Source organism: Pleurodeles waltl, chromosome 3_1 (genome assembly GCF_031143425.1).
Source record: "Pleurodeles waltl isolate 20211129_DDA chromosome 3_1, aPleWal1.hap1.20221129, whole genome shotgun sequence".
Taxonomy (NCBI): domain Eukaryota; kingdom Metazoa; phylum Chordata; class Amphibia; order Caudata; family Salamandridae; genus Pleurodeles; species Pleurodeles waltl.
In genome coordinates, this window is record NC_090440.1 from 1,004,991,491 (window position 1) to 1,005,017,981 (window position 26,491).

A 26,491-nucleotide genomic window follows, 5' to 3' on the forward strand; every position below is an offset into this window, starting at 1 on the left:
GTTTCTTCATTAAAGTGCAAGGGATGTAAAGTAACTAATATTATGGTACTGTATTTAAGTGCAAATGTATATTAAGTGCAAAACCACTCATGGTGTAACATAAACAGAAGTGTGACCAAATTTTAGGAGCTGTTACAGGAGAGGTGTCTGTAAGTATCTGTATAGTGTCTAGAAGTAGCATAAATAAATTTGTTCCTTGGAATTACCTTGATGACTCACAAATGAGCTAACAGCATAGTAAGTAGTAGCAGAATGTTTCCAGGTTCTATAACCTCTTGGTGAACTTAGACAACCGGTTTCCCAAGAAGCCGCAGGAGAAAGTATGTTAGTTTCATAAACATAGTCTGTATATATTTGATTAATGTTAAAATATTCACAGAGCATAAACTCAAATTATTAATGTTTATGTGTCCTTCATGCTGTTTGCTGGAGGGCAGTCCTAATTTACAGCATTTCTAGGGTAGATGTCTCGGCCCTCTAACATTTTTGAAGAAAGGATCTGGCTGTGTAATTGGTGAAACACCTACAGGGTCATGTGTTGTTCATCAGGAACCAGTGTCTAGAGGGTACCTGAAAAGATTTTTGCCAGCGTTTTATCTATGTAAAACTGCACTTTTTGCATTTTGTTTAAAGATTCAGTATAAGCAAAGGACCAGGGCATTGTATAGGAACAGACCACCTGTTCTCAGGAGTAGTCAGAGTCCACCTTGGAACTACTGCTTGGATTTCCCACAATGGATGCAGAGGAAAGTATTAGTTTCTTGCGTATGCTTTTATTTAGACTCGTTCTTCCCCATGTCATATTTTATTGAATGTGCTTTACTGTATTGTAAATTTTTTTATGTTAATACATATTTGTTAGACCTCATTGTGGCTTTGAATTCTTGTGATTCGCCACAGTTTTAAAAACAGATATTTCTCAAGAACCTCAGCGTCTCGACTGTGATGATACAATGTTGGACTATCTCCAACTGGATTGCAAAGGAAAGCCGTGCCTGGAGAAGGATGCAGGAGGGGAATCCCACAGTAACAAGGAGGAGCCCCACTGGGATCAATGAGAGGGAACCTCATCCAGCACCACAGCAGAACGAGAGAGGGAGAGAGAGTCACCCGAACCGCTGCAGGACAAGGAGGCCTGGACGGACGCAGAGGTCAAAGAGGTGCAGGAAACTTGGTGTGAAGACTGGTGGGCGCTGCCAGTTGAAGCACCAGCGCCTGTCACAACTCTCCAGAGTTGTGGCTAGCGTGGTGAGTGGGGGTGGGGAGGCCACAACTGTCTTACATGTAAAGGTGGCGGAGACAAGAGGGGATACTGCAAGGCCTGAAACTAAAGAAGCATTAGGTTAAAAGAGCATGCTAAGTTACACCAAGTGTCATTACACCTTTAGTTTTCTTTTCCTCTTTCTTTTTATTTTGTAGCCTGTCCCCTCCTTTCCACTGAGTGCATGGGACTCCTTTCTTTTTAGGGAAAACCTATCGCTTAGAACTGTCCTCAAAGGAAAGGAACCAGATCCCACTGGTGTTATGGTAACTGTGAAGCCACCTATTCAAGGAACCTAATATTTACTGCGTTATTTGTGCTCCTTTTCGAGGGTACTGGTGGCAACATCCAATGGGGAATCCTGCAAGTAAAGAGAAAGGCGACCATATCAGCCGCCGGTCAAGATTTAAAGGAACCTTACAAAGACATTAGATCCTTCCCGGTGGGAAGCAGACTTACTAGTGCAACATTGGCCTGTTTTGTTTGTGTGTGGCCAAATAAAAGCCAAAATTCGAAAACTAATCAAACCTCATAATTCAAAAAACTTTACCCTATAACAACTCGCCTATCAGCTATTGAGGAGAAACTTGACGTTCTTACCAAACTTAATCAGCCAAATACCTCTTCCTCATTAGATTTACAATATTCACAACAATATTTTCCCCCTTGCCCTCCAGTCAACAGTGCCAGTAACCCTCCTCCATCACCAAGTACGGCCCACATCTCTCAACCATTTTGCCCTCATTCTTCGCATCAACCAGTGAAGGCTTCTACTGCTAGACTGGCCAACCCCCCTAAAACATGGCACCCAAAGAGAGATTCCCTCCTCCCAAGGCGGACTGATGAAATTGCTCCTTCTACGAATATGGACACAAAACTGCTCAAGGCCCATACAAACTCTCCAGCAGACCGGATGCATAGGGACCTAGGAACCAATATGAGAACTTTACACCTACCACCGGAAGCTTGTCCTTATGTGCTTGTTATTACGAATGTTCCTAACCTTAAGCCTAATATTTCCGAATCATTTACAGAACTGAAAAATAAGGTCATCCACTGGCTTCATAGATATGCTAGATTTGCTTTTCACATGATATCCTCAATATTAATGGTGAGGAGGGTGGGTTGGGTGGGCCCACTCAAAAACCCCGGTACAGGGGACTGTATTGTTATTAATTTCGATACGCCTTCCCTTGTCCAACAGCTCTCCTTGAACGTGTGTCATTCTAACCCTCTAGGGGGAGTAACCTCACTTTGCAGACTCCAGGCCTTTTACCCTCACAAAGCTGTACCAGCCATTAAGGGGGCAACAATGTCACACAGAAGTCTCACTAGGGCACAGATGCAGCCCGATTCTCAACCAAGACCCGCCCTTTTTCGCTCTCGCTTTCTGAAATTGATTGACTAAAAGACAGCACTAAGTACAGTTCATCTCAGCCTCAGGGTTCAAATAATTGGGATAAAAAGTACTCTATAGTCAGAAATAATAAAACTCATGCAATAGGGCAAGGTAATCCCGAGGTTGAACAATCCTCCACTGCAGACACAAGAGACCCTACACCAATCTCTATACTTGCCCAGCCAGATCCTACTAAGATGGAAACTAGCATCTGGCTTTCCCCCTGTGCCCGGAGTTCTGAAATATGTATTGGGGGTGTTAATAAGGAGCGCAAGGCGATTGAGACTAACCCAGCCATAGATTTAGTAGACCCCAGCAAACTTGGATATCCACCACCATTTCAGACACCGGAACTGCTCACGTCATCCCTCGATCTAGACGGGGCAAGAAATATTTTGGGAAATGCTGTTGCGGGAAATCCAAATATGGCTGGTATAAACACAACTGAAAAGGGTACAAAACCTCCCCATGATATTCCATTTGCAAGAGAGAACCCTGCGGTTGAAGCTCCCTAAGACATAATAGATGGCCTAGACACCATCCTTAGTTGGAATATTGCAGGGTTGGAGAATAAAATGAACAACCCTGAATGGGGCAAATTCATAGACAAACATAAAATATGCCTTTTTCAAGAAACATGGGCACTGGAGCCCAAATACAGAATTGGCTACAAAAGTTACTGGGTCCCAGCAACTAAGATGAATTCAGGGAGACCCTCAGGTGGGCTACTTATATGGCTCAGTTGTTCCTTCAAATGTCGGATTGAAACAATTGACTTGGGCTGCCCTGATTTAATGGGGTTATCAATACCATCCCTTAGCGAGAAACCACTCCTAATAATTAATATTTATAATAGGAGCCTGGGTAGTAAATATGAGTCCGACACATTGACTATTTTGGACAGTTTTCTTTCGTGTAAATCACCTTCCCACTTTATTCTTATTGCTGGAGATTTTAATGTCACTTTTAAACCCTACTCGCTGGCCCAGGAGCTATATAAAGATGAAGACGCCTACTGGGGTATCCCTCAACTGGTATCTAGTAAAAGACCAAAAACAAATAGATTAACACATCAGGTTGTGGATATTACACTGGCACATGGCTTGCGGGCTTGCAATGGGCGTTCCCGCTCGGATCCCAATCTTCACCCTACATTTAGGCGCGGGACACAGAAGAGCCAGATAGATTATATTTTGCTTGATATCCGCCTGTGGGGCTATATGGTTGACATGAACATTGTAGAACATGAGGAAAGTGACCTCGAACCCTTGATTTTATTCCTTAGGAACCTATTACCCCTACTTGAAGTCTCTTGTTCCAAGACCCATGAACAACTGCTTGTATTGTCCAACAATAGACAAAATGTTAGATGGGAATCCCTGAGCACCGACATAGCCACCTTGGCATCTGTGTTCAGGCAACTGGCTGAGCATATGGATCATATATCTCAGCCTTTAGAAGATAGTGGTGTGCTTATAGCAGCCCACATGCAATTTTTTAACTCTCTAAAAATTCTCTTTACCAAAGAATCTGCAGAAGAAGTAAAACAAAAGTGCAACGCACGGTGGTTCAACGCCGCCACAACACAAACTCCTGAGAGCTTTAAGAGGAGGCCAATCAGACCATATAAGGGAAGCCAGGAAAGATTATAGACAGGAACAAAGTAGAGCCCGTAGGACATGGGATGAATCTAGATGGGTTTCCCTCCTGGAGTCTGCTAAAACAAACGACACCTCCAAATTTTGGAAAATAGTGGCTGATGCCAGCGAAGAACCTAACTGTTCGCCTGGTGCTTCAATACTCCCTGTAGAGTGGACAGATCACTTTTCCCGATTATATTCTGGGATTACTGGTGTTACTTCTAGGGAACTGACCCATACCATGACTACTGAGAGTCCCAAAATTGAATTTACCCTGGCAGAAACCAAGGCTGCGATCGCGTCACTGAAATGGGGAAAGGCCCCCGGCCTTGATAAAATACCTGGCGATCTATAGAAGACAAACCCAGATATATGGGCCCCATATTTGAACCTCATTTCTAATGCGGTAACTGCAGGAGCACCTGTCCCGAGCTCCTGGATGGGAGCAGAGATAGTTCCCATCTTTAAGAAAGGTAACCCCTCTAACCCTGTTAACTACCGTCCAATCTCCTTACTTGACAACTTCCAAAAACTTTTTGCTAAGCAAATTTTGTCTCGTTTAGAAGAATGGATTTTGGAAACCAATACCAGTTCTGATCTGCAAGCAGGGTTTAGGCCCGCAGTTAGTACCATAGATCAGGTGCTAAGATTTTTAACACTAAAATGGAAGACTGTAGAAGTAGGCGGAGGTAACCTTTTCGTAGTTTTTATTGATCTTAGAGCCGCGTTTGATTTGGTCCCCAGAAATCAGCTATGGCTGACACTAGCTAATATGGGTGTCCCACATGGCCTCCTGAAACTCATTATCCGACTACACGAGAATACTTATGCTCAAATCAGGAGTGGCAAGAATGGTGACCTAACAGAAGCAGTGGCTATTGAGAGGGGAGTCAGGCAGGGGTGTGTTTTGGCCCCCACCCTTTTTCTTCTATACATAAATAATTGTATTAAGTATTTAGCAAACTGCACTAATGATTCCCCAAAGCTGGCCGGGACCAAAGTACCATGCCTACTTTACGCAGATGACACTATCCTTTTGTCCAAATCATCCATGGGAATTCAGAATCTGGTCATCCAGTTCGGTGTTTTCTGCAGAGATCACGGGTTAGACATAAATCTTAAGAAAACTAAACTCATGATATACAGTGCCCCGAATAAGAAGCTTAGAGCAAATATTAGGATGGATTCAATTCAATTGGAGAGGGTAACGGAATATGACTATTTGGGTATCAGACTATCTGATAAGGGCAGCTGGGATCCAGCTATAAGGAAAGGGGCATTAACAATTAGCCAAAGATGTGGAGTGATAGGACGTAAGGCTAGTACTGCAATAAGTCCCCCTCTGACCCTCATCTCTGAAATCTACAAAGCTCAAATTCGTGCCGCGGCCCTATATGGAGAGGAACTTTGGGGATTTCACAGACAATTGGACACTCTTCAAATTAAAGAAAATAATTTCCTTAGACACATATCCAGACTGGGGAAGGGCACGCCGATGCTCCCCCTAAGACTGGATTTGGGTCTAAATAGTATTAAGGACACAGCATACCTAAGACCACTTCTGTACTGGGTCAGATTATGGAAAACGGAGGAACTTGAACCCTTCAGATTAGCAGTTAAAGAACTATTGCCACCTTGCTATGGATGGGAAAAAGTACGGTGGCTTAGGGAAATGAGGGTGGCTTGGGTTAAACTGAACTTAGCCCAGTATTGGGAGAATCCTGAGATGATCCCTGGTAATGCTAAACGCCTGATCAAAGACCGCTATTGGGAAAAGATCCATGAGGAATCTCTCGGCTCAATTGGGTTGGTTCGGTTGACAGCAGAGTTTCTGCTGGTTAAGCATGAACCTCTGCCTGAAAGCTTCCTGGATCTCCCTATCCCAGCCCGTGCTCGTTCCTTATTACTTCAGTTCAGATACGGAACATTGGCAGTCAACAGCTTTACAGCTTGCTGGACAACCAATAGTTCTTTATCTGACAAATGCATAAATTGCCATCTATGCAAGGAAACTTCTGAGCATGTCCTATTCTTCTGTCCTCTGTACAAATGCCCTCGTGGGAAGTGGATTATCCCTCTGTGTAAACCACTGCCATCACAAAACCGAAACAGTGTATATAGAATATGTAAATATGACACTTCCATACTGATAGTGAGTTCTGTTTCTAAATATTTGGCAGCAGCATGGAAAATCCGCAGTAGGATTACTACAGATCTTAACCCATCGGTCGAAGAACGGTCTAGAAGTTAGCAAACTAGTACCCTGTTATATTAATCTGGGATTTTAAATAAAATGATTAGTATGACCCTCCGACGATAAAAGACTGTAGCCCCGCGCATGATGGCTAGAGACTTATAGGTGGTCATTCTGACCCTGGCGGTCTTTGACCGCCAGGGCGGAGGACCGCGGGAGCACCGCTGACAGGCCGGCGGTGCTCCAATGGGGATTCCGACCGCGGCGGTAAAGCCGCGGTCGGACCGGCACCACTGGCGGGGTCCCGCCAGTGTACCGCGGCCCCATTGAATCCTCCGCGGCGGCGCAGCTTGCTGCACCGCCGCGGGGATTCCGACCCCCCCTACCGCCATCCAGATCCCGGCGGTCGGACCGCCGAGATCCGGATGGCGGTAGGGGGGGGTCGCGGGGCCCCTGGGGGCCCCTGCAGTGCCCATGCCACTGGCATGGGCATTGCAGGGGCCCCCGTAAGAGGGCCCCTAAATGTATTTCACTGTCTGCTGCGCAGACAGTGAAATACGCGACGGGTGCAACTGCACCCGTCGCACAGCTTCCACTCCGCCGGCTCGATTCCGAGCCGGCTTCATCGTGGAAGCCTCTTTCCCGCTGGGCTGGCTGGCGGTCTGAAGGCGACCGCCCGCCAGCCCAGCGGGAAAGTCAGAATTACCGCCGCGGTCTTTCGACCGCGGAACGGTAACCTGACGGCGGGACTTTGGCGGTCGGCCTCCGCCGCCCGCCAAGGTCAGAATGAGGGCCATAGTTCCTTAGCATATATAATTTTATAAATCGCAAGTTGCAATTCACCTGATCAACTTATTTAATAGAACTGAGTAACTTATGGCATTATTTTCCACTGGTTGACCTCTAGCCTCTCCTAATAGGAGCTACTATATGCAGTTTTTATGCCTTATTTTATATATTAAACTGTTTTAGAATGATCTTCATGTTTTTAACAACTGGTTAGCACTATTTTAGCACTTAGGGCCTGATTCCAACTTTGGAGGACGGTGTTAAACCGGCCCAAAAGTGGCGGATATACCACCTACCGTATTACGAGTCCATTATATCCTATGGAACTCGTAATACGGTAGGTGGTATATCCGTCGCTTTTGGGACGGTTTAACACCGTCCTCCAAAGTTGGAATCAGGCCCTAAGTCTTTTGCACAGGGTAAGATCCAGAAATTATTTTAAGAGTTTTGTCTTAATTATTTATGAAACTTTTTATGTAATTTTATGAATTTTTTCTCTCTGTACTAACTGCCAAATGTTTTTTCTACTAAGTGATGGTTTATGGTTTTTATCTTTTTGTATGTATGATAATTTCTAATTTTTCAAATGGTCCAAATTTGGACCGAATAAACTATTTATTGATTGAAACCTCATAATTCATATTTCCGCCCCTCCCTCCCACAGATGCCAAATCACATTTTGGAGTAAAGCCACTGTTGGTAATGCATCAACAGGAGTGCAGAAACACGTTTAGGGCACAAATGTACCTCGGTTTTAGTGCTTCACCATACACTAGCTGCAATTGGAGGCACTTTTTAGGCAGGAAGAGTACCACATCTTAAAGCCAGCATTCTTGAAGCTGCTGCTTTAAATGGTTATGCTAAATGGGTGCCCAACTCTCAGGGATAATCACTCTAAAACTTAAATAAACCAAACATGCAAATAAATGAAAGTGGCATGCCGTAAAAAGTCCACATTTCAATTTTACATTGTTATGCAACTATACACAATGACATCCAGTGAGTTTACTAAAAGATTGAGAATCCTAAGCATATGTGGTTCCTGCAATATTCTTTATTTCATCTCATAATACAGAAAACAACAGAGCCAATGCATTTAAAGACCACCTTGGGGCAAAAATAAATAAATATATATATATATATATAAACATTTATATATATATATATATATATAGAGAGAGAGAGAGAGAGCGAGCGAGAGAGATAGATACACACCTACACACACACACACACATATATATAATATAATATGTATATATATATATATATATATATATATGTATATATTTATATATAAAAACATAAATATTTAGAAAGAAAGTACATTCATTGTCTCCTGCATATATATTATCCAAAGGTACAATATCCAAATTGGAACGAATCACACCAACTTCAATACAGAATCATTAATATACAACTCACATAATTGACCCTCACTGTCACAGATTAATTTTCTTCCTAATGGTGTAAATTCAGATAGTAAAATTACATTTACTTGCAGGAGAATGGTCTCAGTTTCAAGAACAGATCTCATGTCACATAAGAATTCATATATTAAAATATCAACATATGATTAAGATCACCAGTTGCTATTCAGCTCACTGAATATGTTGTGCATGGTTACATAAAAATGTAAAATTCAATTATGGACTTTTTAGGGTGTGAACCTTTCGTTTATTTGCACATCTTAAAGCCAGTATCTGTGGTGAGGCAGAAATACTGCTCTGGCCTGGTCCAAAACGTGATTGGCACTTCAAGCAATGGCTGAAGGAGGCTGGCCCCAAGCACCTCTGTATGTGGGTTTGGTGTTGATGACATGAGCTCTAGCTCAGCTAAGTCTATTGGAGCCAGATCTAATGAAACACAAAACGCACAGTGATTTGTACTGTTCTTCTAATTCCATGTTCTCATCTGCTTTTTGTAATACCATTAAGTGCATTACGAATACGTTTTAGCTGCAGATTGCACAACTTTGTGCAATCAAGATTTGTACTGTGTATTGCACTGTAGTCAGATTGAAACTCCAAACTGCCCTTCTTGGTGCTTTTACTATGGTGGTACTTAATTGGTGAGAGGCTTAAGGTTTTGAACTGTGATGTGATGGGGAGCCACCGTAAGATAGGCCTTCCTTCACTCTGCCATCCCTTCAGGACATACAGTTTACCATACAACAGATCAAAGAATCAAGAATCACATTCATTTCACCAATAAAAACAAATCACACTTGTATGGGGTTTTATAGCAATAATTATTTCCAATATTATCTAAGAATATTAAACAGAGCAGAGAAAAATCACCATTGACTGATCATAACTTTCAGGAATAACTAGAGGAGTTTAGCCATTGATGGGAAATGCAAATGGTATTCTAATTAAAAAACAGGCAGCAAACCCACCACTAGCATCAAGAAGAGGGGATGAGAATGATTTTTATCAGAGGTGTTATATTCCACCCTCAACAAATGCATCGGCTGCCCATAAATAGTGACAGCCACCTCTCCTGCTTTGGCCAGCACAGGATACCTTTTGGGAGTGCTATACTGTTAAAGTCACTCCTCTTCTCAATTGGTGCCAACAGGGGACAAGCCAGTACGGTCCTTTTTGCAACAAGTTACTGCTTCCCATGGAAGCTGTTATAAGTGATGCAAGTGGGTGTAAGAAAATGCCTCTTTTTGCATGATCACCTCCATTTTGTGTACTAATGCTGCTGTTCTTTTAAATTTTTAACTCCAAGTGAATCAGTGAGGCCTATAGCCTCCATCTGCTAACGAGGCTTCAGTGTATATCTTCTGGCCACTAAAACATGTCAAAATTAGCTATACTCCTAAATGGTATATTTAACTTACCTATAAGTCCCAGTATATCATGTAAAGTGTATCCAGGGTCTGTAAGATGCATGTCACTAGTGACTGCAACACATTTGGTTTGACCACTAAATTGACTGCAAAATAACCCTGCACGCTTGACACCAAGAGCCTGGCTGTGCAGTGTTAACCAGCAAAATCGATCTGTCAAAATAACCCCTTGTGATGAGCCTAAACCCTCATTTTAAATCTTAACAAGTCACTCCTAAGTAAGATCTAAATGCCCATATGACAAGGTGCATGATATTTAAAAGTAGGTTATGTAAAAGTTTAATGTTAAACAACTCCTTATGGTGACAATGCCCTAAAACCTATTCTCCATGTGGCAGATCATGGGGACCAGAAGCCATCTTTACCTTCAATTTTCCTGGTCACAACCATTGAGTTAAAGATTAAAATGCCTAATGTCATAGTATTTTGTTATATATCTATCATATTTGTACACTTTGAATAGTATTGTTTTTGTCCTTCTTTTGTTCATTTTGTTTTATTGTCTCTCTATTTTACAAGATTCTTAGTGCAGCTTCTAAAAGTTGTGAAAATAGTCTTTACACTTGATGTGGGTGCGAGACTGTGCAATTTATTATCAAACCAAAGTATGCTTTGTGCATTAAATTTCATAGAAAATCTCTAATCTGTCTGTACAATCATGATGGTCCATATGTAAATATGGTCATAATGAGTCCCCCGATCAGTGCTTCATTTGTAAAATAAAGAGTACTGGTGCCCAAAGCACTGCACTGAAGTCTGTAGATGGCACTACTATATGTCAGAGCACCAATAACTAAAGCTGTGTATTTCTGAATGCACCTCGGGCTGCTTAAGTCCACCCCAGGTGCTCCCTGCCCCTTTATCTCACTTGTGTAGGTTAGTGACTTCTCCTTTTGTGAATGTTTTGCATTTTTCTTCCTCCTTCTTTCCCGTTTGTGTGCTTTTCCCTCTCTTGCTATCAGATGAGGAAAAACAAGTGTCAGTCCTAAATAAAAGTGTGCCGGTCGCCACCACTGGCAACCACCAGCTCAAATTAAGCACTGCCTTGTGAGTTCTGCTTTTGAATATTTATAGCTTATACTCTTTTTGTATATTACGCGCTGAGGATGCTGAATGTTTCTTACTTTCTTACTCCTTCACATCTCTGCTGTGAATGTATTTTTTTTTCTTGGCTTCTGAATGGAAACCAGATTTCATTTGCATGTATGGAGTTTTGTGCATGAAATTGATCTCTTTGTTTGTGAATCCTCTTCATAGTGGCAGGGTTCCAATGCTGACCATTCTAACAGTAGAACTTTCTACCTGAAATTGCACACACGTTTCACTTTACTCATTTGATTCACGTAGGGAACTGAACATGTCTGCATCATTCATCCAGGAAGAAGTCCTACTAATTTGTACCTCTTCCTGAGTCAGTGTGTAAGGTCTCTGACTTAGTCCACATTTCATGCCTCTCCTGAAATGCCCTGCATGAATATTTACCAGCCAAGACAAGAGATACCCCTAGGTTCAAATGAACTCTTGCAGGACCAATCTTAAGGGGTGTCCAGTGGTTTAGACACAGTAATTCAAACACTTTCTACAATATTTAAACTTATATTTGTTGACCAGTGGTTCTCATGGCACAGACTGCAGGCCACTGGCAGCCTGGCACGCCTTCCTACGCCTTCCTACGCGGCCTGCAGATCTTCCTCTGGGACCCCCCCAGGTAAGCCGAGAATGCAGCAGAAGAACTGCTTGAGTGCTGTTTTTGTTGCTTGTGTAAGGCAAGCAACATTGTTTTGTGATTCTGGGCTTGCGTTCTGTAGTAACTGTAGCCTGTTTTATGTGAAGGTCTGACCAGCTCATAGAGCAAGCTGAAGTGACTGTAGAAATAAAGCCCAGAAACAAAAAAACAATGTTGTTTGGCTATATTTTTTTGCTGTTTAGCTAACGGCCTTTGTTTCTACAGCCAATCTAGCTTGTACTTTCTTCAAGGCAGCCCTGCTCATACTCATGAAAAGTACATAAAATGAATAGGAACTGTGATTGATATATGATGGGGCAGGGTCAGTGAGTGTGGGGAGGGGCCAGTCAGGTATCTAAGAAGAGCAAAGTATTTTGTAACTAAAATGTGGTCTTTAACCTAAATGTAATTATATTTAAAATGTAATACAGGCACCTTACCTGAACAAACAATATGCAGCATGGCTGAAAATGATGAAAAAAGGTACTAAAACAGGCAATTGCGCCATTTTGAAGGCACAAGTAACATAGATGCTTACACCTGCAAAATCAAGTGAACAATTCTTTTCTTTTTATTAACCAATCCCAGATGGATTAGTAAATAAAAAGTTCCGAAAAATGCAAATTTTTGAAATAGCACAAATGAGTTTTTTTTGATGCAGGGTTAACACGCCTTAAAAAAAATGAAACAAAGGTGGGGCTTAGATGGGGTGTGTCATTGCATTGATGCAGCCCTCCGACACAACACAAACTGTATTTTTGGTCCCTGAGAAAATGTTTGTGACTACCCATGTTTTAGACAAGCTAATGATCTTTGGGATAAAGTGGTGTGATGATCTTCTCCTAATTGGAAGATGCCAGCTCAACAAAGTCAAGATCCAAAGAAAGCACGATGGGCAAAGGACAAAGGGCCAGATGTAGGAAGCACTTTGCGAGTCGCAAACGGCAAAATTTGCCGTTTGCGACTCGCAAATGCGTGTTTCCTATGCAGAAATGCATTTTGCGAGTCGGGACCGACTCGCAAAATGCATTTCCGAATCGCAAATAGGAAGGGGTGTTCCCTTCCTATTTGCGATTCGCAATGGTATGCAATTCCATTTGCAACAGCGTATGGGGTCGCAAATGGAGTCGCAGTTACCATCCACTTGAAGTGGATGTTAACCCATTCGCAAACGGGAAGGGGTCCCCATGGGACCCCTTCCCCTTTGTGAATGGACCCCAAAACATTTTTTCAGGGCAGGTAGTGGTCCAAGGGACCACTACCTGCCCTGAAAAAAAACCAAAACAAAAGGTTTCGGATTTTTTTTTAAGTGCAGCTCGTTTTCCTTTAAGGAAAACGGGCTACACTTAAAAAAAAAAACTGCTTTATTTAAAAGCAGTCACGAACATGGAGGTCTGCTGACTACAGCAGGCCTCCATGTTAGCGAGTTCCCATAGTCGGTATGGGGCCGCAATTTGCGACCCACCTCATTAATATTAATGAGGTGGGTCTTTGCGACCCCATACCGACTCGCAGAAGGTGTCTGAGACACCGTTCTGCATTGGAAATTGCGACTTGCAATGTGCGAGTCGCTCCGACTCGCAAATTGCAAGTCGCAATTTCCAAAGTTGCTACATCTGGCCCAAAGAGTTTTTGAATCAGGTGCTTTAAGGATAATAATCCTATTGATGAACTTTCCGATTCTGCTACCTAAGCTAAACCATATTAGCTGAGGGGATAGGACAAGCTCCAGCTGTGAGCAAGACAACTAGTGCAGATGATATGTAATGCAATATTAAAAACAAGCATTGGCATAGCCAATAGGTCTCCCATTTTGGATGGCAATGCAGGTTTACTATTTTTGTTTTTTGTTGTTGTTAGTGTTGTGCATTAGTAGCAAAAAGTAAAAGTGTAGTAATGGCCATGTATGTATACGTAATTATAGACATATTTCCTCTGTGGTGTAGTGTGTATTTTTTATGCGATGTTTACAAAGAATGAATACTTTTTCTGTTGTTTAAGGTTTTTATTTTTCCCTTTTTTTGAATATCTGAACTTAGATAAACATGATCTAGATGTCTTCTTTCCCCCTGAAATAAGAAGTACATATATTCATAGTAATGTGTGAGACAATATGGAACAGTAGAGTTAAAGCAATAGCCCCTTCGCTGCCAGGCCTTTTCCCCCTCCTGTGCCGAAACGTTTTTTGGCTATTTGGGGCAGTTCGTGCTTAGGCCCTCATAACTTTTTGTTTACATAAGCTACCCACGCCAAATTTGTGTCCTTTTTTTCCAACATCCTAGAGATCCTAGAGGTACCCAGACTTTGTGGGTTTCCCTGAAGGAGACCAAGAAATTAGCCAAAATACAGTGAAAATGATGTTTTTTTCAAAATAATTGGAAAAAAGGGCTGCAGAAGGCAGCTCCTGTTTTATTCCCTGAAAATGGCATCAACAAAGGGTTTGCGGTGGCACGATCACCATCTTCACAGCTTTCAGGAACAGGCAGACTTGAATTGGAAAACCCAATTTTTCAATACAATTTTGACATTTTACTGGGACATACCCCATTTTTACTATCTTTTGTGCTTTCAGCCTCCTTCCAGTTAGTGACTAAAATGGGTAAGAAACCAATGCTGGATCCCAGAAAGCTAAACATTTCTGAAAAGTAGACAACATTCTGAATTCAGCAAGGGGTCATTTGTGTAGATCCTACAAGTGTTTCTTACAGAAAATAACAGCTGAAATAAAGAAATATTGAAATTGAGGTAAACAAACAGCCATTTTTCTCCACGTTTTACTCTGTAACTTTTTCCTGCGATGTCAGATTTTTTAAAGCAATATACCGTTACTTCAGCTGGACTCTTCTGGTTGCGGGGATATATAGGGATTGTATGTTCATCAAGAACTCTAGGTACCCAGAGCCAATAAATGAGGTGCACCTTGCAATGGGTTTTTATTCTATGCCGGGTATACAGCAATTCATTTGCTGAAATATAAAAAAAGAAAAATAGGTATCAAGAAAACCTTTGTATTTCAAAATGGCCACAAGATAAGGTGTTGAGAAGCAGTGGTTATTTGCACATCTCTGAATTCCGGGGTGCCCATACTAGCATGTGAATTACATGCCATTTCTCAAATAGATGTCTTTTTTACACACTGCCTCACATTTGGAAGGAAAAAATGTAGAAAAAGACAAGGGGCGATAACACTTGTTTTGCTATTCTGTGTTCCCCCAAGTCTCTCCCAATAAAAATGGTACCTCATTTGTGTGGGTAGGCCTAGCGCCCACAAAAGGAAATGGCCCAAAACACAACGTGGACACGTCACATTTTTTCACAGAAAACAGAGGTGTTTTTTACAAAGTGCCTACCTGTGGATTTCGGCCTCTAGCTCAGCCGGCACCTGGGGAAACCTAGCAAACCAGTGCATTTTTGAAAACTAGACAACTAGGGGAATCCAAGATGGGGTGACTTGTGGGACTCTGGCCTGGTTCTGTTACCCAGAATCCTTTGCAAACCTCAAAATGTGACTAAAAAAACACTTTTTCCTCTCATTTCGGTGACAGAAAGTTCTGGAATCTGACAGGAGCCACAAATTTCCTTCCACCCAGCGTTCCCCCAAGTCTCCCTATAAAAACGGTACCTCACTTGTGTGGGTAGGCCTAGCGCCCACAAAAGGAAATGGCCCAAAACACAACGTGGTAACATCTAATTTTTTCACAGAAAACAGAGGTGTTTTTGACAAAGTGCCTACCTGTGGATTTTGGCCTATAGCTCAGCCGGCACCTAGGGAAACCTAGCAAACCAGCGCATTTTTGAAAACTAGAGACCTAGGGGAATCCAAGATGTGGTGACTTGTGTAACTCTGACCAGGTTCTGTGACCCAGAATCCTTTGCAAACCTCAAAATTTGACCAACAAAACACTTTTTCCTCTCATTTTGGTGACAGAAAGTTCTGGAATCTGAGAGGAGCCACACATTTCCTTCCACCCAGCGTTCCCCCAAGTCTCCCGATAAAAATGGTACCTCACTTGTCTGGGTAGGCCTAGCGCCCACGAAAGGAAATGGCCCAAAACACAACGTGGACACATCACATTTTTTCACAGAAAACAGAGGTGTTTTTTACAAAGTGCCTATCGGTGGATTTTGGCCTCTAGCTCAGCCGGCACTTGGGGAAACCTAGCAAACCAGTGCATTTGTGAAAACTAGACACCTAGGGGAATCCACAATGGGGTGACTTGTGGGGCTCTGACCAGGTTCTGTTACCCAGAATGCTTTGCAAACCTCAAAATTTGACCAAAAAAACCACTTTTTCCTCTCATTTCAGTGACAGAAAGTTCTGGAATCTGAGAGGAGCCACGAATTTCCTTCCACTCAGCATTCCCCCAAGTCTCCCGATAAAAATGGTACCTCACTTGTGTGGGTAAGCCTAGCGCCCATGAAAGGAAATGCCCCAAAACACTATCTGGACACATCAATATTATCAAAAACAAAACTACCTGTTTTTGCAGGGGGGCACCTGCATTTTTGGTCCTGGGCTCAGCAGCCTTCTAGGGAAACCTACCAAACCCAGACATTTCTGAAAACTAGACACCCAAGGGAGTCCAGTGAGGTGTGACTTGTGTGGATCCCCCAATGTTTTCTTACCCAGAATTCTCAGCAAACCTCAAATTTAGCTAAAAAATCACATTTTCCCCACATTTCTGTGTGGAATCACAGCACTGGGACACATTTCATACCACCCAATGTTCCCCTCAGTCTCCCGGTAAAAATGATATCTCATTTGTGTAGGTGGGCTAAGTGCTTGTGAAAGGGAAGAGCCAAAAACATGTTGATATTGAGGGGGAACAAACGGGGTCCAAAAGGGCAGTTTGCAAAAAAAAACATTTTTAGGCTGTCAAGTGCAGCAGAATTTTTATCGGTAAAGATGAGACAATGCTGGGTGGTAGGAATTTTGTGGATTCCTGCAGATTCCGGAAGGTTTCATCACAAAAACATGGGAAAAATGTGTGATTTCCAGCAAAGTTAGAGGTTTGCAGGGGATTGTGGGTACAAAAATGGTGCGGGTGCATGTGAAACACACCACCCTGGAATCACCCAGATGTTTAGTTTTCAGGTGTGTCTAGGTCTTGTGGATTTTTCTACATGGCAGCGTCCCAAAGTCCATAAAGTGCAGCCCTCACCATTCCAAGTGGGACGATTTTGAAAGTAAGCCAAGTTCTCATGGCCAAAATGTAAAACTAAAACCCAAAATAATCAAATGTCTTCTTGCTTGCTGTGGGATAAGATGTTTTAGAGTGCGGGGGAGAGCTGAAAGACTGTTACCCCCTTCAGTTTATGTGGGGGCGTAAGCAGGCCCATACTGGTTGGTAGCCACCACCCCAATATATTGTGTTTTTTTAAAATTCCCTGGCATCTAGTAGACTTTCTGCCCCCCGGGGTGTGGATCAGGGGTAATTGCCCCATCTGCCCACTGATGGGCAGAACAACTTTGGCCCCATTTATTTGGGGTGGGAGTATGGCCATATCCCCACCCTCTTATTTTTAAAAAAAAACCTTCCCTGGCCTCTGGTGGGCATTCTTCCCCCCTTGGGGGCAGATGGGCCTTCCAAAAATAGGCCCATCTGCCCCCAATGGGGGGCAGATATGGCCAACAGTAATGTGCCCCCATGGGGAGCGACCCTTACCCAAGGGGATGCCCCCCTAAAGAGAACACACGCATACACACACACCAATCCCTGGTGCCTAAGTGGTTTCTGCCCCTATGGGGGCAGATTGGCCTAACAAAAATCGGCCGATCTGCCCCCCAGGGGGGCAGAAATGGTCTAAATACAATTTGCCCCCCAGGGGAGCGACCCTTGCCTAATGGGTCGCTCCCCATCTCTAAAAAAGCAAACAAACAAAAAAAAAAAAAAAAAAAACTTTGCCCTGGTACCTAGAGGCTTCTGCCCCCCTGGGGGCAGATCGGCCTAGTAACAATAGGCTGCTCTGCCCCGGGGGGGCAGAAATGGCCTAAAATAAGTTTCCCCCCCCACCCCCCCAAACCCCTTGCCTACGGGGTCACTCCCCTTGCGTGACATTGGCGCAAAAAAAAGATCCCCGGTGCCTAGTTGTTTCTGCCCCCATTGGTGGCAGATTGACCTAAAATCAGCCGACCTGCCCCCAAGGAGGGCAGAAATGGTCTAAATACAATTTGCCCCCCAGGGGAGCGACCCTTGCCTAATGGGTCGCTCCCCATCTCTAAAAAAGCAAACAAACAAAAACAAAACACAAATTTTTTTTTAGCCCTGGCGCCTAGAAGTTTCTGCCCCCCCTGGGGGCAGATCGGCCTAATAACAATAGGCCGATCTGCCCCCAGGGGGGGGCAGAAATGGCCTAAAATAAATTTGCCCCCTCAACCCCCCCGGGGAGCGACCTTTGCCTACGGGGTCGCTCCCCTTGCGTGACATTGGCGCAAAAAAAAAATCCCCGGTGCCTAGTTGTTTCTGCCCCCCTTGGTGGCAGATTGACTTAAAATCGGCCGATCTGCCCCCAAGGAGGGCAGAAATGGTCTTAATACACTTTGTCCCCCAGGGGAGCGACCCTTGCCTAATGGGTCGCTCCCCATCTCTAAAAAAACAAACAAACAAAAACAAACCACAAAGAAAAAATTAGCCCTAGCGCCTAGAGGTTTCTGCCCCCCCAGGGGCAGATCGGCCTAATAACAATAGGCCGATCTGCCCCCGGGGGGGCAGAAATGGCCTAAAATAAATGTGCCCCGGCCCCCCCACTCCCCTGGGGAGCGACCCTTGCCTACGGGGTCGCTCCCCTTGCGTGACGTTGGCGCAACAAAAAAAATCCCCGGTGCCTAGTGGTTTCTGCCCCCCTTGGGGGCAGATTGACCTAAAATTGGCCGATCTGCCACCAAAGGGGGCAGAAATGGCCTAAATACAATTTGTCCCTCCAGGGGAGCGACCCTTACCTAAGGGGTCGCTCACCATTTGTAAAACAACAAAAACAACAAAAAAATCCCCGGTGCCTAGTGGTTTCGCAGATCGGCCTAATTAAAATAGGCTGATCTGCCCCCCAGGGGGGCAGAAATGGGCTTAAATAAATTTGCCCCCAGGGGAATGACCCTTGCCTAAGGGGTCGCTCCCCTTGCGTGAAATTCACGTAAAAAAAAAACTCCCTGGTGTCTAGTGGTTTCTGTCCCCCTTAGGGGCAGATTGGCCTCATAAAAATAGGCCAATCTGCCCCCAAGGGGGGCAGAAATGGCCTAAATATAATTTTTCCCCTAGGGGAGCGACCCTTGCCTAAGTGGTCGCTCCCCACCTCTAAAAAAAAAAAAAAAAAATGATTCCTGGTGCCTAGAGGTTTCTGCACCCCCCCCCCGGGGCAGATCGGCCTAATAATTGCCCGATCTGCCCCCAGGGGGGAGTACAAAAAGGCGATAACAAAAAAATGCCCCCCTGGGAGCGACCCTTGCCCAAGGGGTCGCTCCCTCATGTCAATTTCCTAAACAAAAAAAAATCCCTGGTGTCTAGTGGGCGTTTTAGCAGCCGGATTGCTTGCAATCCGGCTGCTAAAATGCTCAGAGAGACTTCAAAGGGAAGGAAGTTCCTTTCCTTCCCTTTGAAGCCTCTCCGGCCTCCTCCACGTGATCGGAAGAGAAATGCTTTGCATTTCTCTTCCGATCGCGCTGGAAGCTGAGCTTCCAGAGCGATGGGAGGGGCCTCTGTGATAATCAGTGCGCGATCGTGCACTGACGTCACAGAGGGGGGTGGGGTGGTTGGGGGTAGAAGGGGAAGGGCTTTACCTTCCATCCCTGCCTTGGGGGGGTGGGGAGGAACCCCACAGAGGGAGCGCTAGAGCTCCCTCTGGGCTCTGTGCCCGGGACATAATGGTTACGTCCTGGACACACGAGCACTGTGCCTCAGGGCGTAACCATTACGTCCTGGGCACAGAAGGGGTTAATTTTAATTGAATTAAAATTTCCCTACCAGGAAATAAAGAAGGGGTTGTAAGAGGAAAGCAGTGCCTCAGCTTTAGCCAAATCCTTTTAAGTTTAGTTTTAACAGATTTTTGTATTGCGTTTGTAAACTAAATACCCAGATATTTAATATTAGATTAATTCAACTGAAGCCCAAAATAATGAAAGGAATGCCCAAGACAGAATTTATTGAGAGTATGACTTTTAGTTTTGTTAGAAATAATTTTTGTGTCCTGTAATCAATGAAAATGTGGTGAATTTAATAAGAACAAATGGTACGGGAAATGTTTGGATTTTAAATGAAAAAGAGAATATCATTAGCATATGCCGATAAATATAAATTACAATTTCCACATTGAAAACCCAATATCCATGGATTATTCTGTTTTTGAGAAAGTAAAGGTTCAAGTGCTAGTACAAATAATAGAGAGAGAAAAGGCAGCTGAAATATAAACTAATGGAAATCTTCTCATTGACCAAGACTATGGGTTTATAAATTACTTAATATATAAATTAGAACAATTATTTTATGGCCAAAGCTATGCCAGGTTAGGTTAAAGATTTAAATATAAAAATTCTATTATTTATTTCAAAAAAGTTTTTTCACATCGAAGGTTTTTGCTGTTAATGTGAAATTACCTAGAGAGTATTTTGTTAAAATATTAAAAATAATGGCAATCCGTCTTCCGTCATGGCGATGACCCAACAGCCGTTGAGCTGGCGGGCGGACCACCAGATTATGTTTCATGCGGGCCTATGAAGCAAAGACCACCGCAGTTCAGCCGCCACGCCAGCAGCACAGGTTGCCATGGTCACGAAGCAGCACAAATAGGCCCTCAGAGCCTGTGTTGCTGCCGGGAACATTATGAGGTTGCACATCACCAATGTGACCGTGGGGGTCCAAACACCATATCGTGGGAGGCAAAAAAGGGACTATAAAGGGAGCCACTCACCTGCAGGCAGCCTCACACGTCTAGTGCTGCCATGGCACCTATCACACAAGTCCTGCTACTGCTGATTATCATTTATGGAGCACAAAATCCACGCAGACGTGGATGCAAGTGATGGTAAGTACACACACCAATCTGTGCCATTAACCTTACCAACAGATTGTTGTGCTATCGCCCACATGATATGGAGGTCAAGTAACGGGCACCAATTACAGGTATCATTGTGTAGACAGCCGGAATCATACATAAAAATGGACACATCCGCAGTCACGTTACACACCCTTTGGGCAGGGCACTCACACTGCACAGCAACACAACACATGGCTGACACTCTCGGGCACAGGGACAGTCAAGGGTACACAACATCTTCTCACACAACACCAACAACACACCAACATCACATAAACAAATACAACTCACACACTCACATTTCTCACAGGCCATGGACTGTTGTCACATTCAACACACATATGCATGTATGTGCCATAGAACACAAACACCCCTCCCATGAAACAGCCCTGCAATGGACCCAAACATCACCCAAATTACAGCACAATGGAAGGACAATGGCATGCACAATAGACAAAGACACACCTACAGAAACCTCAGTATGCTAGCATACCTGCACAATAGGGATGGGGCCATCAGGAGCACTCAGGGAAGGAGGCTGCACTGGGACACATATCACTTTGCACATGCCCCCTAAACAACATTTGCACAGGAACTGACCCTACATGTAACTCAGGGACAAACAATACTAGACCCAAATGACATGCCTATCTGCACAACGTGGAACTGTCAGGCGAAAAAACCCACATACAACTGCAACTACATTGTAGCTCTAAACTAAACTCTAGACTTACCTGTCATGTCCCTCATTGCTATTAGAGTTGTACATGCCAAAAGACATGGTATGATGGGTGACAGTGTGTGTCAGCCAACAAACAATGGTGACACACTCTTGTCTGTGGTATGACATGAAATGTATCCCCATTGTAAATGTACTATTCCAAAAACAGTTTGCCATGCACATATATGTGAGGGAATACAGAAATCATCCCATCAACATAAGTAGACCATGCATGAAACTGCTGCTTACAAATGTTTTTCAAAAGAGAAAGGGTCACATGTAGGCTCAAGGAATGTTACAGTGATGGCACATAAATCATGTCAATGGCCATTCCCCACTTACCGAGGGAGAGTATTGACATATAGCTGCATCCAAAGAGCAATGTAAGCTCTGTCACATGTATGTTGGACATCTTCACATTGCAGACTGCATTGAGGCACCAGCACCCGTCATACGCTGAAGACAACTAGCCTCTGGGTGACAGATGCCTATATACACATTTAGCCAGACACGTGGCTGAGGACAGTGATCCATTATCTACTTACCTTTGGACAGTACCATTTAAGAGTAGTGGTCTGTTGCATAGAAATTACACACACTACAAAAAACAGTACTTGATTGATCAATGTACCCAGCTATATGTCATCCCTGCAGTGCAAGTGGTTTGCAGGTTCCACCCGGTTGTGTCTTGGGTCCCTGGGCTAATATGCAAGGTACATCAGTATGCACCACATGACATTTCTACTCATACAATCACTCATCTACTGTGTGACACATGGCTCCTCTCTAATTTTCAGGGGGAGCTGTCAGAACCTAACCCATTCAGTTGACAATGTGACAGTCAAGATTATGCCCTGTACTTACCCCCTTGTGACTCCTTTCAAACACCCATCAAGCTCCGGATAGGCCACCCCCAGAATGCAGGCCATTGGGGGGGACATGGTCTGCCGGGCACCCAACCCCCTTTGGGAGGACATCCCAAGCTGGACCTCAGCGATCTTCCATTACCATCGTCTCAGGTCTTCCTAAATTTTCCTGCGTTGGGCACTACACAGGCTGTGGACCCCCAGGGTCTGCACCTTCTTGGTAATGGCTTTCCATAATCCCTTCTTTTGATGGGGGTTGACCTGCATGGGTGCAAAAGACAAATCAAGTGATCATGATCACAAGTTTCATCACAAATGGTTGAGTCACATACATGTCAGTAACATCAAACTAGAACTTTCCTATTTGTCAATACTCCTCAAGTGTGACACATAGAACCCAATAAGTACAAGGACATGACTTATTGACACACCTTTCTCAATTTACAGACAAACACACTACCCTGCTCAGGCCCTACTGACATCCTGTAGGCCATGCTCTAGCAACCTGATTGAGATATAAACAACAGTTTAGCAAGGGCAGACGTGTTTAGAAATCTCTGTGGCACCATACACATTGCTCACATTACTCTCAACTGGATCATACAACCTGCATACTCAGCTCATTCTGTCATGCACATGGATGTTGTCTGACATTTACAACAATCATGAAGAAGAGATGTCAGTGGATGGCAGAAATGTCTCCTCACCTAGTTATGTGCATCCAACACAAGTAGGATCTACGAACCCAAAAACCTCAATGTGACTGAACTTTACATATGGCACTGGACACCAATACCTGCACATTGCATAGCCCATCGATGTCACACAGGCTGCAACAACAGGTACATGAGTAGTCAACCTGGCACACATGGCCACATTCTAGTCTGTGAGGAGGGAAAGGATGGTGAAGTACAGAGAAAACTGTGCACAATATGTACTTACCTGCTCCTTTGGTGCTCTACAGAGCTTGTCGCAGCACCACTAGATTGTGGGGAACTGAGTCCAATTCTACACCGTGTGACAACTGTCGGCCTCACCTTTCACGCCAGCTAGCAGTACCTCACCAGTACCTAAGAGTAGAGGTAACTTGTGGCAGCCATGCACATGACATTCTGATTTCTCAGGGAAATTGTGGTAGAACAGATCTTGACCTTTTATTCCAGCAACAATTGTCTCACACATGCAAAGACAAACAGAAGCAGGAATTGGTTTAATGAATTTTATTGAATCAACTGCATTCTAGATAAAAGGGCATGTACTGCAATTGTAAGGATAATGAAACATGATAATAGCAGAACAGTGACAAAGAGTGAAACAAGAACATTCCCATCATAGTGTCATGATGTTAGGTTTTAAAATTCCTACATGCAACACTAAAGTTCTATACTAGAGCACAGCAGTGTTAACCCTAGTCAGCCCTTCAGGACCCCTGGGAAGAAACCATCCTCCATACCTGAATATGGCAGTAGCGAAGAGGGCTGTTGGTCTACTGAGAGTCTTCTACCATGTAGGCGGAAAAGATGTCTAATGTCAGTGGACAGCTGCAATGAAGCAAACAGCTCGCAGTGACAACTTCTGGCTGGAATTGGCAAAGAGGTGTTTTATTATAAAACATCTAATGTTCTAAGAAAACTGCCCTACTGTAAAAACACATATGTTTCCATGAAATTACAGGGAATATGATATTCTACTTTGTACCAACAATATTATTGTGTACAGCATTGAGCAAAGCACACTGCAAAAATGTTGTGCTAAAAAATGAAAGCAATTTCTAAGCAGTATGAACAACAAATAATAGAACAAAAACATCACCACAAATGAAGCTTCTGCTAAAATAATAAAATGAATTGTTTTCTAGGCTAAAGGGCACAAGCCGCAGGCCTATGGCTAAAATACCATGCACAAAAGAAATGCTGCTAAAATAACCTCACAACACCCTCCCCTTGTCGGTTCAAAGGGTAGAGGTCAGTCCAATTCTACTACATTAAAAATAAATTAAAATATATATTCAAATGTTCACGTTGACAAGCAAAATATACTGAAGTGGGTTAAATAAAAACTGCCATTCTAGAATTAAGTAATCTTGTTAATAAAGACCAAATGTCAACATTATATCAAAAGTCATTGTCATTTTGAAAATCACCTAATGTATTCATGACAATTTAATCAAGAAAAGATCTCACTTCAGCAGTTGTTAATGCTACCAAATCGGTGCCAAGGAAAACCAAAGAACACTCGTGTTCCAAAGCCTCAGCTCCAGCTAAAGGTGGCAGCATTCCGTGTAGTAATGTAAAAGCTAGAAGGGCCCCTTACTTCAAAAGGATGGGGCACCAATGTGGACTTAAAGAAATACATATTCGCCTTGAATCAAATCATCTACACAATATTCAATCATACACTCAACTGTAACATAAACAGTATTCTACAGAGATAAGCTATCATGCAGTAACATATCAATATCAGGCTCACAACTGTGTTGAAAAAATAAATACCATTTATTTTATTCAATTGTTAAAAATAAGAGTTAATATCACAGACACATCATTATAAAAACATTACTCTCAACCCACCCTTTAAAAATACCCAATGTCTACCCAGATAAAACTAAAAATCACACCCCAACCCCAATAAAAAAAAAAAATATATATATATATATATATATATATATATATATATATATATAGATAGATATATATATAACAACCATATGAGGAGACATACACATAGATATACTTTCTGTCACTGATCAGGACAATAGCTATACATGATATTGGACTAACAATTTCAGTAACTGTCAAAGGTATATTTGCTAATGTGTCCTTGTGGTTTAGGTGAATTTGGTGAGACAGGTTGGGAAGTAGGAATGCCGATTGGTGAGCACAACTCGGCCATCAAAACGAAAAAAAAAAAATACACCTCTAGTGGATCATTTTGTTGAAAAGGGACATGTAAATACTGACCTGAGGTTGTTTGTTTTGGAAAAAATTAAGTGCAAGAAAAGGGGTGGCAATATAGGGTCATTTAGAAAAATGCTGGAACAGTGGTTTATGATGCGTTTTAGTATGGTAAGACAAAGCCTGAATAGTAGAGAGGAGTGGGATAAAATAATATAAAGAAAGTAGGTTTTCTTGAAGTTAGGAGGAGCATTGTCATGGCTCCCTATCATATGCAGTGATGGAATAAGATGTGGAATGTCTCATGTTCTTTATAGGGTATGATGGGGGATGAGCCCCAATAGAGATTAGGATTCCTACTAGTAACAAAAAAACTTTTTGGGGATGTTTTTAGGGAGAGATAGTAAAATAAAAAAGATGTTGGTAACTCAGTTTGAGAGGTTGAAGATTTTGGGTAGTTATCCCCAGTTTAGAGTGTTTGACCACCATCCCAATATGGTGGAAATTATATGCCATCTGACTAGGGGATTGTATCTGGTTTTTCTTACGAGATTTGTGATACTAATATAAACACAAGGGGCCACATGTAGGTAGCTTTTTGCACGTCGCAAACAGCAAATTTTGCTGTTTGCGACATGCAAAAAGCACATCGCGATGCACAAACCCAGTTTTGCGATTCGGTAACCTGGTTACCAAATCGCAAAACAGGTTTGCGACTCGCAATTAGGAAGGGGTGTTCCCTTCCTAATTGCGACTCGCAGTGCAATGTAGGATTGTTTTGTGACGCGAATGCATTCGCAAACCAATCGCAGTTTGCACCCATTTCAAATGGGTGCTAACATATTCGCAAAAGGAAAGGGGTCCCCATGGGACCGCTTCCCCGTTGTGAATGTCACTGTAAACATTTTTTGTTTTTGTAATGCATCTCATTTTCCTTTAAGGAAAACGAGCTGCATTATGAAAAAAAAAACTGCTTTATTGTCCGCAGCAGGCCACCATCCCTGTGAGGGCCGCAATTTGCAAGGGGGTCGCAAATTGCGACCCACCTCATGATTATTCATGAGGTGGGCATTTGCGACCCCCTTGCGAATCGCAGATGGTGTCAGGGACACCATCCTAC